We start from the raw sequence: 13,627 nt of genomic DNA, 5'->3' as shown, positions 1-13,627 counted from the left end.
CGACATTTTAACAATATTTGTTATTCCTATCCAGGAGCATGGAATCTTTTTCCATTTTTTTTTTTGTGTCTTCTTCAACTTCGTTCATAAGCTTTCTATAGTTTTCAGCGTATAGATTTTTCACCTCTTTGTTTAGGTGAAACCATTTATTCCTAGGTATTTTATGGTTTTTTTGTGCAACTATAAATGGGATCGATTCCTTGATTTCTCTTTCTGTCGCTTAATTGTTGGTGTATAGGAATGCAACCAATTTCTGTGTGTTGATTTTATATCCTGCAACTTTGCTGAATTCATGAATCAATTATAGAAGTTTTTTTGGTGGAATCTTTTGGGTTTTCCATATAGAGTATCATGTCATCTGTGAAGAGCGAAAGTTTGACCTCCTCCTGCCTGATTTGGATACCTTTTTTTTATTTGTGTTGTCTGATTGCAGAGGCTATGACTTCCCCAAACCAGCAGAAGACAGGAAATAACAAAAATTATAGCAGAAGTTAATGCTATTGAAACAACAACAAAAAAAACACAGTAGAACAGATCAATGAGACCAGAAGCTGGTTCTTTGAAAGAATTAACAAAATTGATAAGCCACTAGCCAGTTTGATCAAAAAGAAAGAGTAAAGGACCCAAATAAATAAAATCAAGAATGAAAGACGAGAGATCACAACCAACACAGCAGAAATAAAAACAATAATAAGAGAATATTATGTGCAATTATATGCCAATAAAATGGGCAATCTGGAAGAAATGGACAAATTCCTAGAAACATATACACTACCAAAACTGAAACAGGAAGAAATAGAAAATTTGAACAGACCCATAACCAGTAAGGAAATTGAATTAGTAATCAAAAAGCTGCCAAAAAACAAGAGTCCAGGGCCAGATAGCTTTCCAGGGGAATTCTACCAAACATTTAAGGAGGAGTTAACACCTATTCTCTTGAAACTGTTCCAAAAAATAGAAATGGAAGGAAAACTTCCAGACTCTTTCTATGAAGCCAGCATTACCTTGATCCAAAACCAGACAGAGACCCCAATAAAAAGGAAAACTATAGACCAATTTCCCTGATGAACATGGATGCAAAAATCCTCAACAAGATATTAGCCAACTGGCTCCAGCAATACATTAAAATAATTATTCACCACGACCAAGTGGAATTTATACCTGGGATGCAGGGCTGGTTCAATATCCACAATACAATTAATGTGATTCATCACATCAATAAAAGAAAGGACAAGAACCATATGATCCTCTCAATAGATGCAGAGAAAGCATTTGACAAAATACAGCATCCTTTCTTGATAAAAACCCCCAAGAAAGTAGGAATAGAGGGAGCATACCTTGAGATCATAAAAGCCATATATGAACGACCCAATGCTAATATCATCCTCAATGGGGAAAAAGTGAGAGCTTTCCTCCTAAGGTCAGGAACAAGAAAGGGATGTCCACTCTTGCCACTGTTATTCAACATAGTGTTGGAAGTCTTAGCCTCTGCAATTAGTCAACACAAAGAAATAAAAGGCATCTTTCCACTTTTTAATTTTTACCTAGGTTCACCTCCTTGGGGTAGGACTCTTAGGTTCAATGAGAGGACCAACATATAAAGCTAGCAGCAATTTAAATATGGCCAATGATTCACCTTTTTTCTAGTCTGTTACCTAGAGTAGAGTTGGATTAGTATAACGTATAAGTTTGCCTCATTGACAAGGTAAGAGAAAGACAGAAACCATTAATAAAGAATATCCAATGGGAGAAAGAGAGACTCTTCAATAAATGGTGCTGGGAAAGCTGGACAGCAACATGCAAAAGAATGAAACTGGACCACTTTCTTACACCATACAGAAAAATAAATTAAAAATGTATTAAAGACCTAAATGTGCAATCTGAAACTGTAAACATCTTAGAGGAGAACACAGGCAGTAACCTCTTTGAAATCAGCCATAACGACTTCTTTCTAGATATGTATCCTGAGGTAAGGAAAATAAAAGAAAAAAATAAACTGACATATTGAGATTTCATCAAAATCAAAAGCTTCTGCACAGCAAAGGAGACAATCAACAAAACTAAAAGTCAACATATAGAATGAGAGAAGATACTTGCAAATGACGTATCTGATAAAAGGTTAGTATATAAAGAACTAATACAACTCACCCCCCGCCACACACACACACACACACACACACAAATAATCCAATTAAAAAATGAGAAGAAGACTGGGGCACCTGGGTGGCTAAGTTTGCTAAACGGCTGACTTCGGCTCAGGTCATGATCTCACAGTCCGTGAGTTCAAGCCCTGTCTCAGGCTCTGTGCTGACAGCTCACAGCCTGGAGCCTGCTTCAGATTCTGTTTCCCTTCTTCTCCCTTCTTCTTTTCCAAAGAAGACCTACAGATGGCCTAAAGACACATGAAAGTATGTTCAACATCACTGATCATCAGGGAAATACAAAGCAAAACTACAATGAGATATCACCTCACACCTCTCAGAATGGCTAAAAACAACAACACAAGACAAGAGGTGTTGGCTAGGATGTGGAGAAAGGGCAACCCTCTTTCAATGTTGGTGAAATGCAAATTGGTGCAGCCACTGTGGAAAACAGTGTGGAGTTTGCTCAAAAATTTAAAAATAGTGTTACCTTATGATACAACAATTGCACTACTAGTATTTACCCATTAATCCCTTAAAAAAAAAGGTAAAAGAGGGAATGATCTATATTATCTTTCTTTTAGGAATGTGGGCAGTAATTAGATGTATTATCACATGTCATGTTCAGCAATTGATCCTTTCCTCAGAACCGAAAATACAATCCACGTCACAAACCAATACAGGATCAACCAAAGAAAAAGAAAATTTTTTAGAAATATAGAAGTTTCTATGAGTGCCTGAATCATTCCCACCATTTTTTCCATATCTTCCCCTCAGATGTCTCAGCAATATAGTCAGTGGTGACCTTCTTTTAATACCACATATGTTTAAGTGTTAGCACACATTTATTCAGTCCTGAAAACCATCCTTTTAGTTTCTTATCTCCCTCCAGTATCATAAGCAGGGATTTCAATGGTCTATTCCAATTTTCATTAGTCCACATTTTGTAGATGAGAATGTATATTATGTTTAATGCTTTGTAACTCATTGAATTTCATTTTAGATAACCAACATTCAAATTAAAATAATACTCTTGCTCTAGGCTTTAAATAGTGGCAGGAGTTTTTGCTTCATTTACCAGGTTATGCAAATCCAAAACCAGAATAAGTGTCTCTCTCCATCAAGACTTGTTATTTGCCCAGAAGCAAGGGTAATGGACCAATGTAATCCACTTGCCAACTATGCCTCCCCCTGGATCCTTTTAGTAGGTAGCCCATAACTGATTTTTGTCCCTAACTTCTCTGCTTTCAAGCATAACAATTGTTAGGTACATTTCCAGATCCTAAGGGAAATAGTAAGATACATATTTTTTGCACACATTGTCACATTTTTTTGCTTAATTGCCTTTATGTACTCTCACCTCATGTCCCCAAGGGGCCACTTCCAAAAAGAGAATCAAGATTCCCATCTGTTGTATCTAGTCCTTTTATGAATTCATGTGGAAAAGTTTATGACAGACAGAGGTATTCCCCACTTTGGTTATACCTCTTCAATTCATTAAGTGCCCTGTAACATATCACCCCGTATAGAAGTCCTTTGTCTTCCAGTCATATAAGGTCTGTATTTTCTGACCCTACTGCTAGTCCACTAGCTACTATCTGATAATTGGTAAAAATTCATACCATATCATTATTGTTATTGTCTAATTCCTCTAATGAATGAGTAAGAATGTTTGTAATTATTCCTTATTATATAGTAACAGTGACTTTGTGATTTTGGAATATTATATCATCACTTTTACTTCAGTTTACTTGTTCATAGAGGGGGAGATCTTACTAAATGATTTTTACAAAGCTGTTCAGCTCTAAACTTCTATGATCTTATAAAGGCAATCTGGACATATTTCCATTTGGATTTTAATGTATACATAGTATGGTTTGTGGTGTGAGTGGGTACGTGTATGTGTTTGTGTCTGTGTACATGCATAAATACTGCTCTTTCTTTCATAAGTAAATTTTACTTCTCAGAATGCAAATATTTTATTTAAAACATTTTTCAACTTTATTAAAGTATGACTGACAAGTACAAATTGTATATAATTAGGTTGTATGATATAGTTTATATGTTATATAACATGATGATTTAATATATGTTATGCATTGTGAAATGATTACCACAGTCAAGTTAATTTACACATCCATCACTTCACAAAGCTCTGTGTGTGTGTGCGTGTGTGTGTGTGTGTGTGTGTGTGTGTGGTGAGAACACTTAAGATCTACTCCTTTAGCAAATTTCAAGTATATGATAGAGTATTATTAACTATAATTGCCATACTGTACTTTAGATCCCCAGAACTTATTCATCTTATAACTGAAAGTATGTACCCTGTGACCAATATCTTTCTTTTTCTCCCACTACCCAAACCCTGGCAACCACCATTCTACTCCTGGTCCTATCAGCTTTTTTTTTTTTTTTTTTTTTATGATTTCACATGTAAGTGAAATAATACAGTATTTGTCTTTCTGTGTCTTAGTTCACTTAATATACTCCACGTCCATCTATATTATTACAAATGGCAACATTTCTTTTTTATGGCTACATAATATTCCAGTATATATATATATCTGTGTGTGTGTGTGTGTGTGTGTGTGTGTGTAAATCACATTTTTTTCATCCATTCATCTATCAACAGACACTTAGACTATATTTCCATATCTTTCCCATTGTGAATAATGCTGCAATAAAGACAGGGGTGCAGATATCTCTTTGAGATACTGATTTCATTTCTTTTGGATGTATACCCATAAGTGGGGTTGCTGAATCATAAGGCATTTTTAATTTTTTTGAGGAACATGCATATTGTTTACTATAATGGCTATACCAGTTTACATTCCTACCAACAGTGTTCAAGACTTCCCTTTACTCCATACCCTCACCAACACTTGTTATCACTTGGGGTTTTTTTGTTTTTTGTTTTTTGTTTGTGTGTGTGTTTTTTTTTTTTTGTAATAGTCATCCTAACATATATGATGAGCTCATTGTGGTTTTGATTTGTATTTCCTGATGATTAGTTATGTTGAGCACCTTTTCCTGTACCTGGTGGCCATTTTAATATCTTCCTTGGAATAATGTCTATTCAGTTCCTTTGTCTATTGTTTTTGTTTTTTGCTAGAGTTTTATGAGTTTCTTCTTACGTGTTTTGAATATTAACCCCTTATCAGATACATGGTTTGCAAATATTTTTTCTTTCCTAGGTTGCCTTTTCACTTTGTTGATGGATTCCTTGGTTATGCAGAAGTTTTTTAGTTTTATGTTGACCCTTTTATTTATTTTATTTTATTTTATTTTATTTTATTTTATTTTGCTTTTGTTGCTTGTGCTTTTGGTGTTATATACAAAAAAAAATCATTGCAAAGATCAATGTCAAGAAGCTTTCCCCTAAGTTTTCTTTTAGAAGTTTTATGGTTTCAGGTATTATATATAGGTCTTTAATCCATTTCAAGATAACTTTTGTGTATGGTGTATATGGGTCAATTTCATTTTTTACATGTGGTTATCCAGTTTACCCATCACCATTTATTAAAGAGACTATCCTTTCCCCATTGAGTATTCTTGTTACTGTTGTCAAAGATTAGTTGACTATATATACCTGTGTTTATTTCTGAGCTACTTATTCTTGTTCCATTGTCTGTGTGTCTATTTTTATGCTAGTACAATACTGTTTTGATTACTAAAGCTTTATAATCCTTTTTGCAATAAGGGAGTGTGGCGTCTTTAGCTTTGTTTTTCTTTTTCCAAATTACTTTGGCTATTTGGGGTCTTTTGTGGTTCCTAAAAATTTTGGATTGTTTTTTCTATTGTTGTAAAAAAATATGAATTTTTATAGACATTGCATTGATACTGTAGATTGCTTTGGGTAGTGTGGACATTTTAACAATATTATTTCTTCTAATCTATGAACACAGAATATCTTTTCATTTATTTGTGTCTTTTTCAAATTTTTCACCAATATCTTATAGTTTTCAGTGTACAGATCTTTTGTTTTCTTGGTTACATTTATTCCCAAATATTTTATTGTTTTTAATGCTATTGTAAATGAGATCATTTTCTTAATTTCTTAATTTCTCTTTTTGATAGTTCAAGTGTAGAAATGTAACAGAATTTTGTATGTTGATTTGGTATCCTAAAACTTTCCCAAATTAGTTTATTAGTTCTAACAGTTTTTAAAATTTTTTTTTAACATTTATTTATTTTTGAGACAGAGAGAGACAGAGCATGAACGGGGGAGGGTCAAAGAGAGGGAGACACAGAATCTGAAACAGGCTCCAGGCTCTGAGCTGTCAGCACAGAGCCCGACGTGGGGCTCGAACTCACGGACTGGGAGATCATGACCTGAGCCGAAGTCGGCCGCTCAACCAGCTGAGCCACCCAGGCGCCCCAGTGCTAACAGTTTTTTTGGGTGATGTTTAAAGTTTTCTATATATAAGATAATGTCTTGTGCAAACAGGAACAATTTAACTTGTTCCTTTCCAATGGATACCTTTTATTTCTTTTTCTTGCCTAATTGCCTTGGAAAGGATTTCAAATACTATGTTGAATACAGGGAGCAAGAGTAGGCACTCTTGTCTTATTCCTAATCTTAAAGGAAAAACTTTTAGCTTTCTAATATTAAGTATAATGTTAACTGTGGGCATTTCATATATAGCCTTTATTATGTTGAGGTACATTCTTTTTATACCAAATTTGTTGAGTTTTTATCATGAAAGGGTATTGAATTTTGTCAATGCTCTTTCTGCATCTGTTGAGTTGATCATATGGTTTTTAATATTCATTCTGTTAATGTGGTGTTTCACATTTATTGATCTGCACATATTGAACCATCTGTGTATCCCAGGGATAAATCTCACTTGATCATTGTGTATGATCATTTTAATGTGATTTTGAATTTGGTTTGCTTATATTGTGTTGAGGTTTTGCATCTATATTCATCAGGGATATTTGTTTAGAGCTTTCTTTCTTGTAGTGTCCTTGTATGGTATTGGTATCAGGGTAATGCTGTCCTCTTGAAATGAGTTTAGAAGTGTTTGTTCTTCTTCAATTTTTGGAAAGAGTTTGAGATGGACTGGAATTAATTCTTTTTTAAATGTTTGGTAGAAGTCACCACTGAATCCATCTGGTCCTGGACTCTTTTTTGTTGGGAGGTTTTTGGTTCTTGCTTTACTCTCCTCATTATTGGTCTATTCACATTAATTTACTATAGTTGAATACAGAAACTTTACCCTTTGGGGAACCTGGGTGGCTCATCGGTTTAGGTGTCCAACTTCAGCTCAGGTCATGATCTCACAGTTCGTGAATTCAAGCTCCGTGCCAGGCTCTGTGCTAATAGCTTGGATCCTGGAGCCTGGAGCCTGCTTCAGATTTTGTGTCTCCCTCTCTCTGCTCCCTCCCCCCTCCTCACACTCTGTTTGTCTGTTTCTGTCTCTCTTTCTCTCTCAAAAATAAAGAACATTAAAAAATTTTTGAGAAAAGGAAATTTTACCCTTTACTCTCCGTCCTCTTATGTAGTTGATATTAGGTTTTACTTCTTTCTGTATTATGTTTCTATTAACACATTTCTGTGGTATTAGTTATTCTTTATAAAAAAAATTTTATGTTTATTCAGTTTTGAGAGGCAGAGAGAGATAGAGCATGAGGAGGGGAGGGACAGAGAGAGAGGGAGACACAGAATCTGAAGCAGGCTCCAAGCTCTGAGCTGTCAGCAAAGCACAGAGCCTGGTGCGGAGCTCAAACCCACAAACCATGAGATAGTGACCTGCTAAGCCACCCAGGCACCCCTGTGGTATTATTCTTACTACTTTTGTCTTTGAATTTATGTACTAATATTAAAAGTGATTTACATGCCATCATCATAGTATATAACAGTCTGTTTGTATTTATATTTATTTTTAACAGTGAACTTTATATTTCATACATTCTCATGTCCCTGCATAGGTGGGCCTGCCTCCAGGACCTTGGTCAATATTTCTGGTGCTGAGACAAGGGTATGCTTCAGGGTTTTCAGGTGGTGGACCTATTATCAGGTACACAGATGCCTGTAGCTCTCTCCAGGTCTCTGGGGGGGTAGAGAGGCTCCTAACAGTTCCCTGGGCTGGCCCCTGGGTGGCCTGGGTGGGCAGGACCACTCTCAAACTATGGTGTGAGGAGCTGGAGCTGGTTTAGGATACCTTTTCAAGATCTGCAGTCAGACTGAGGTCAAGTGCCTACCTCCAGAGACAGACACACGTGTCTCTTGGTAGGTCCCTTGGTGAGGAGGACTGCTCTCTGTTTGTGGTTCTGAAGTGCTGAAGCCGGTAACTGGGGCTGCTACATGATCTATAGTCAGACTGAGGTTGGCAGGTCTACCTCCAGAGGCTCAGACAGGTGTGTCTCTAGGTGGATCCCTGGGCAGGCAGGGTGTTCCCAGCCTGAAACTGCAGGGGACTGGAACAGAATTACAGAGCCTGTTCAGGATCTGTAATCAGACATAGGTTTAAGGGCCTGCCTTGGATGTGTCACCTGTCTGGTCTCTAAAAAGATAAGACTCTTGTTTAGGAGTAGCTGGAGCCTGGTCATGGACCAATTCAGGGTTCACAGTTAGGGTTGAGGTCAGTGAGCCTGTTACCTGGGGCATGGGGTGGTATGATTCCTGGCAGGTCCCTTGGTAGATGGTGTTGTTGGCAGGATCAGGGCCAAACAGGGCTGTAGCCAAGTTTACAATGTGACAGGGCTGTTTCCAAGTTAGTAGCTGTGTCCACAGTCCGTGGTCAGTGAGTTTTTTTCTTGGGCATGGGCCTGCCTTCTCAAATGTACCTTCGGAATCTAAATATTTTACAGTTAAATGTAACATCTACTGGGAAATTAGAATCTAAGTGTTAACTTCTATGGTACAGCTCAATCTACCTTCTGAAACACTTTGATTCAGTAATGTGCTATCTACTTATCTGAAGTCACACTCCACACTATCCATTCTGAACTTTTAAAAAACTTTTCTTGGTCTTAAACATACTAATTCACTTTCGTCTTGTAAACTTATTTATTTTATGGCTTATCTGTATTTTTTTTCATCCCCCAAAAATGGCATTTAACTTACAGAAAATATCTGTTTCATGTCATTCATAATATTTAGATCATTTTTCAATTCTAGCATTTCATTTTTGGTAATTATCACTTGAATTGAGATCTTACTTTGAATTAATTAACTTTGCTATTATAAACAAAAAAGCTCTCATATTTCATAAAGTTTGTTTTGTGAACATTTGCCCCTGTTTTCAAAAGTTACATTGGTAGGAGAATGTCATTTCATTTTTGAGCTGTAGTCCAGCACCACTGTTAATTAGGTGTGTGAGTCACTGTCCCTAATGCACCAGAAGTTTCTACATTTCACGGATCTCTCATTCTTATTTTAAATTGCTTTGGGAATTTGGGGAACAATTATAACAACTGTTGCATAACAAATATTTACTCTTCCACATCTTTGGAATCTGGCATTGTTTGCTGAACCTAATCTTAATTCAGAATACTGACATAAATACTAAGAAGAAAGTAACTGCGTCTTCTAGAAGGTGGAAATAATTTATTAGTATACAGGTGAGTCTTGAATACCATGCAATTGTACCTTTTCAATCTATAGTTAAAGCTATTATTAAATACAGATTTAAAATGTGAACAGCATGAGGCCATAGAACTACTAATTTATTATTATGAAATAGCTATGATTTATTATTATTGTTATTATTTGTAATACCTGTTAATCCATAAAAAAGTTTCCATATGCCACCTAAATTTTTCTGAAAACACACCTGTGAGAAAAGTAAGGCAGTTATTTTTATCACTATTTCACAAATGAGAAAACTGAGACTATATTTTAGAAGAAAAGAACCTCAAACCTAGAGCTTTTGTTTCTAAGTCCCAAGCACTTGTGCACTAGGATAACCCTATGCTACATTCATTCCAGTACTTTCATTACATAAATTGGTAAATTTTTGTATAAGATGACATCTCTTTAGTACTGACTAAGGATACTTTTTTTTGAAACTTAGAGCCTGATGCAAATGAACAATTTGGGCATATTAAAATTGCCTTGAGTATGAATCCACAAATACTATAGAGAGAAATTTCTTAAAAGCCAAAAAAAAGTAAACCTTTACCTATTCAGTCAAAATGCATTCATAATGTGTAACCACTGTGTTAAGCCACAGGTGTACAGTGGTGACTTCCTTCCTTGTGTCTCTTGTTATCTTAAAATGTATAAAGTAACCAATTTAGATTTCTGGGAGAAGAATAAAGGCATCAAGACAGATCTGGCTCAACGTGGATGTGAATTGGTGAGGGAATTTATGTCTAGGAGGGGAAGGCTTAAAGCAGGTGGCAAAAGTACTTTAAGTGGCCTAAGATATATTGTCACTCCATCTGTGTTTTTGTTTGTTTTGGTTTTTGGTTATTTTTGTTTTGTTTTGTTTTGCTTTGTTTTCTTTTCTTTTCTTTTCTTTTCTTTTCTTTTCTTTTCTTTTCTTTTCTTTTCTTTTCTTTTCTTTTCTTTTCTTTTGGAAAGAGAGGCCAGTAGGCTCTCCCAGCCCCGGACCTCAAAGGGGCTGGATCTGAAACATCATCATATTTCCCCGTAAGTCAACGCATTGCCATCTTCTTTCTGCATTCATGCCTGGGCTGATGAGATTGCTCATGTTCCTTATCTAAAAGCACTCCTTGATCATTTTCCAGTCTCCACTTTGGAAGAACTTTGATTTATCCTAAGAAGTAGTGTACAGTGGGTATAGATTCATTTCAGAGAAAATAGAGTATTCTGGGCATATGATTCTGTCTCATAGCCCTGAACCTTCTTCCATGATAAGAAGTACTAAGTCCTCAAGACTAACCCATTTTCCTTGTACATTGTTAACCAAGTACAGTCAAGTTTTGCTTCTATGACCTCAGGATATCCACAGATACTGGCCATTTTGTGTTGTTGACACATATTTTCTATACAGATTTTAATGCTACTTGTTGGACACAGAAGTCCTGGAAAGAAAACAGGCTTTGGATTTTGTTTTTTCCCATTATTAGTCATGTGACATCAATCAAGTGAACTAATTTCAAGCACAGAATCTAGCACATAAGATCCTGCAATATAAGTTTTTGGAATAAATGAAGGGTTTTTTTTTATTTAAACAAATTTAAGGTGTTTTTTCCCTTTAGACACTTCTTGCCTTTAGCTGAATAAATACACTTAGATATTGCTTTGAGTTTCAATTTTCTCATCTCTAATTTGGAGATTTAATATGCTCTCATTTGCACCTCTGATTCAAGTTGAAATTTTCTATTCTGTATTCTTTAGATGATTTTTTTTCTGAAGTGAGAATGCATCTCTTGTTTGGCTTCTGACTCTAAGACATTATACTCTGTAGATAAATCGCACCTATCATCACACAACAGTGTGAGAGTAGGGTAGTGAGCTTATGCTGACCTTCTCGAAACTCTTAGTCCACACGAGCCCTAAGTTTGCAATTTTGGCTAACCTGAAAACTGGTGACAATTATGAAAAGATAATTGTATGAGTGTGTGCACCAGTCAGTAATTAACGATAACCTAATTAATCTAAACATTGTAATTGCTTGTATCACATATCTGCTAAAAAAACTGATAAAATCAAACCATATGATGTCAAGTTTGTAGGGTAGCCAATATCATCAGGTCTAAACACTCACATTGTGCTTGATGCTTCTGATGATCGGTTCCTTCCCTATAAAAAGAAGTGTCAATTTCTCTGCCTCACTTCTGGACCTTTCTATATGCCTGCTTCATTTACCCTTTCAAATATGTTTCCCATTATTCCTCCACAGAAGCTCCATGTTTGAAAAGGAGGTACTGCCAATATGCTTACTACTAAATATTGCTCAACCTGTTCTCCCTTCTGGGATATCCCTTCCCCCTCTTGTCTTCCACACCTGCCTCAACTTTTCTATGTTTACAGATGCAGCCTGTCTGAAATTCTTCCAGCACTCTCCCTTGGCTTTTTATTTCTTATTAACCTACTCTTTCTGTGACATTTACAACATTCACTCTGGTCACACAATGTGTTTACAGTCTGTATCTAATTGTTCTGTATGTAATAGTTTTACTGTTTCTCTCAATGAATTGTGAATTCTTTGATTACAGACATGTTATATTTTTCCCAGCCTTACTCAGCTTGGAGCAGGAATGAGCTCAAGTTGGGCTATCAGTAATATCCTATACATATTACAGTAATCTAGCAAAAACTTATATTTCTTCTATAAAATTTGTCTTTCAATAGTGTTATTTTCTGAATTGTACTGAACAGTGAGATAATGGCCCTGGGGTTTGTTCACTGGAAAACACAAGAGGAGTATGCTTTTGGTCATTTTATAGGTTGTGAAGCTAGTCCATATAATAAAACAAAAGAAAATCTATTTGGATCAGAAACATCTGGAGAGTCTGCCAACTCACTATAGGTAAACTAAAGCCTTGCTACTCAAAATGAGGCCCCATGCCAGGTGCTTCAATACACTTGCAGCCTATTAAAAATGCAGAATCACAGGCTCTACTCCAGACCTACTAAAAGAGAATCTTCATTTTAACAAGATCCTCAAGTAATTTATATGTCTATGAAAAATTTGAAAGACTGAAGTAGTTGATTCTTCATTATTCCCCCAAGGCCAAAATTTATGGATACTAGTTGGTGGGAAAACAGTGTGTAGTAACTTGGGGTGTTATTTCCCCAACAGGTGCAGTGCATTGGCAAAGATCCGAGCTTCAAGTTCTACTGTTTTCTTCTGGGTTGGATAACTTTGGCCACGTTCTGTTTTTAACATTTGAAAAAAAATAGGAATAATGAGAAGATTAATTATTTTTTATAAAGTATAAAGTGCTACACATGTATACACAAATATAAGCATTATTACTGTTTTCTCAGGTTCACTTAAATAAATAAATTATGAAGAATAAGTCTGAAGCCAGAGAATAAAACAAATGAAGAGAAATTATTGTTCTTCAAAGATTCTCCATCAGATTCGTGCACAGCTGATCTCTACACTGGTCTTATAGGAAAAAATAAAATAGTAAGAGTGGGCTGTGACTGAGTTCAACCAACTGCCTTTGAGCAGATGTTAAATTGCTGTGTACGTGATTCAATTCACTATGATCAAATGTCTGCCCTATAAAAATGCACAATTTGGCTGATAAGAATGTGACGCAAATATGCATAAAAATAAAATTTGTTTACAGTTTTAAACATTTCTGTTAAACACAGAATCAGAACTCCACTCCTTGCTGAGTTGTCTTTTGCCCCTCCCATCACTCTCTCACTAGACCTGAATAAAAAGGAAGTAGTCAAGTTTATTGTCTGAAATATTCTAGGGCTTTCAGAAAACTCAACTCAGAGTGTCTTTGGCAGTCGGAAGGTTGCTTCTAGGTAGATATTCATGCATAAGACACTGCATAGAAACTCTATGCCTAGTATTGCATTCTATATCCTAGTATTGCATTGTAGGCAT

This window comes from Panthera onca, chromosome D4 (genome assembly GCF_046562875.1).
Source record: "Panthera onca isolate mPanOnc1 chromosome D4, mPanOnc1 haplotype 2, whole genome shotgun sequence".
NCBI lineage: Eukaryota > Metazoa > Chordata > Mammalia > Carnivora > Felidae > Panthera > Panthera onca.
The sequence above is the reverse complement of the archived record's forward strand: the minus strand, read 5'-3'. Positions refer to the sequence as shown.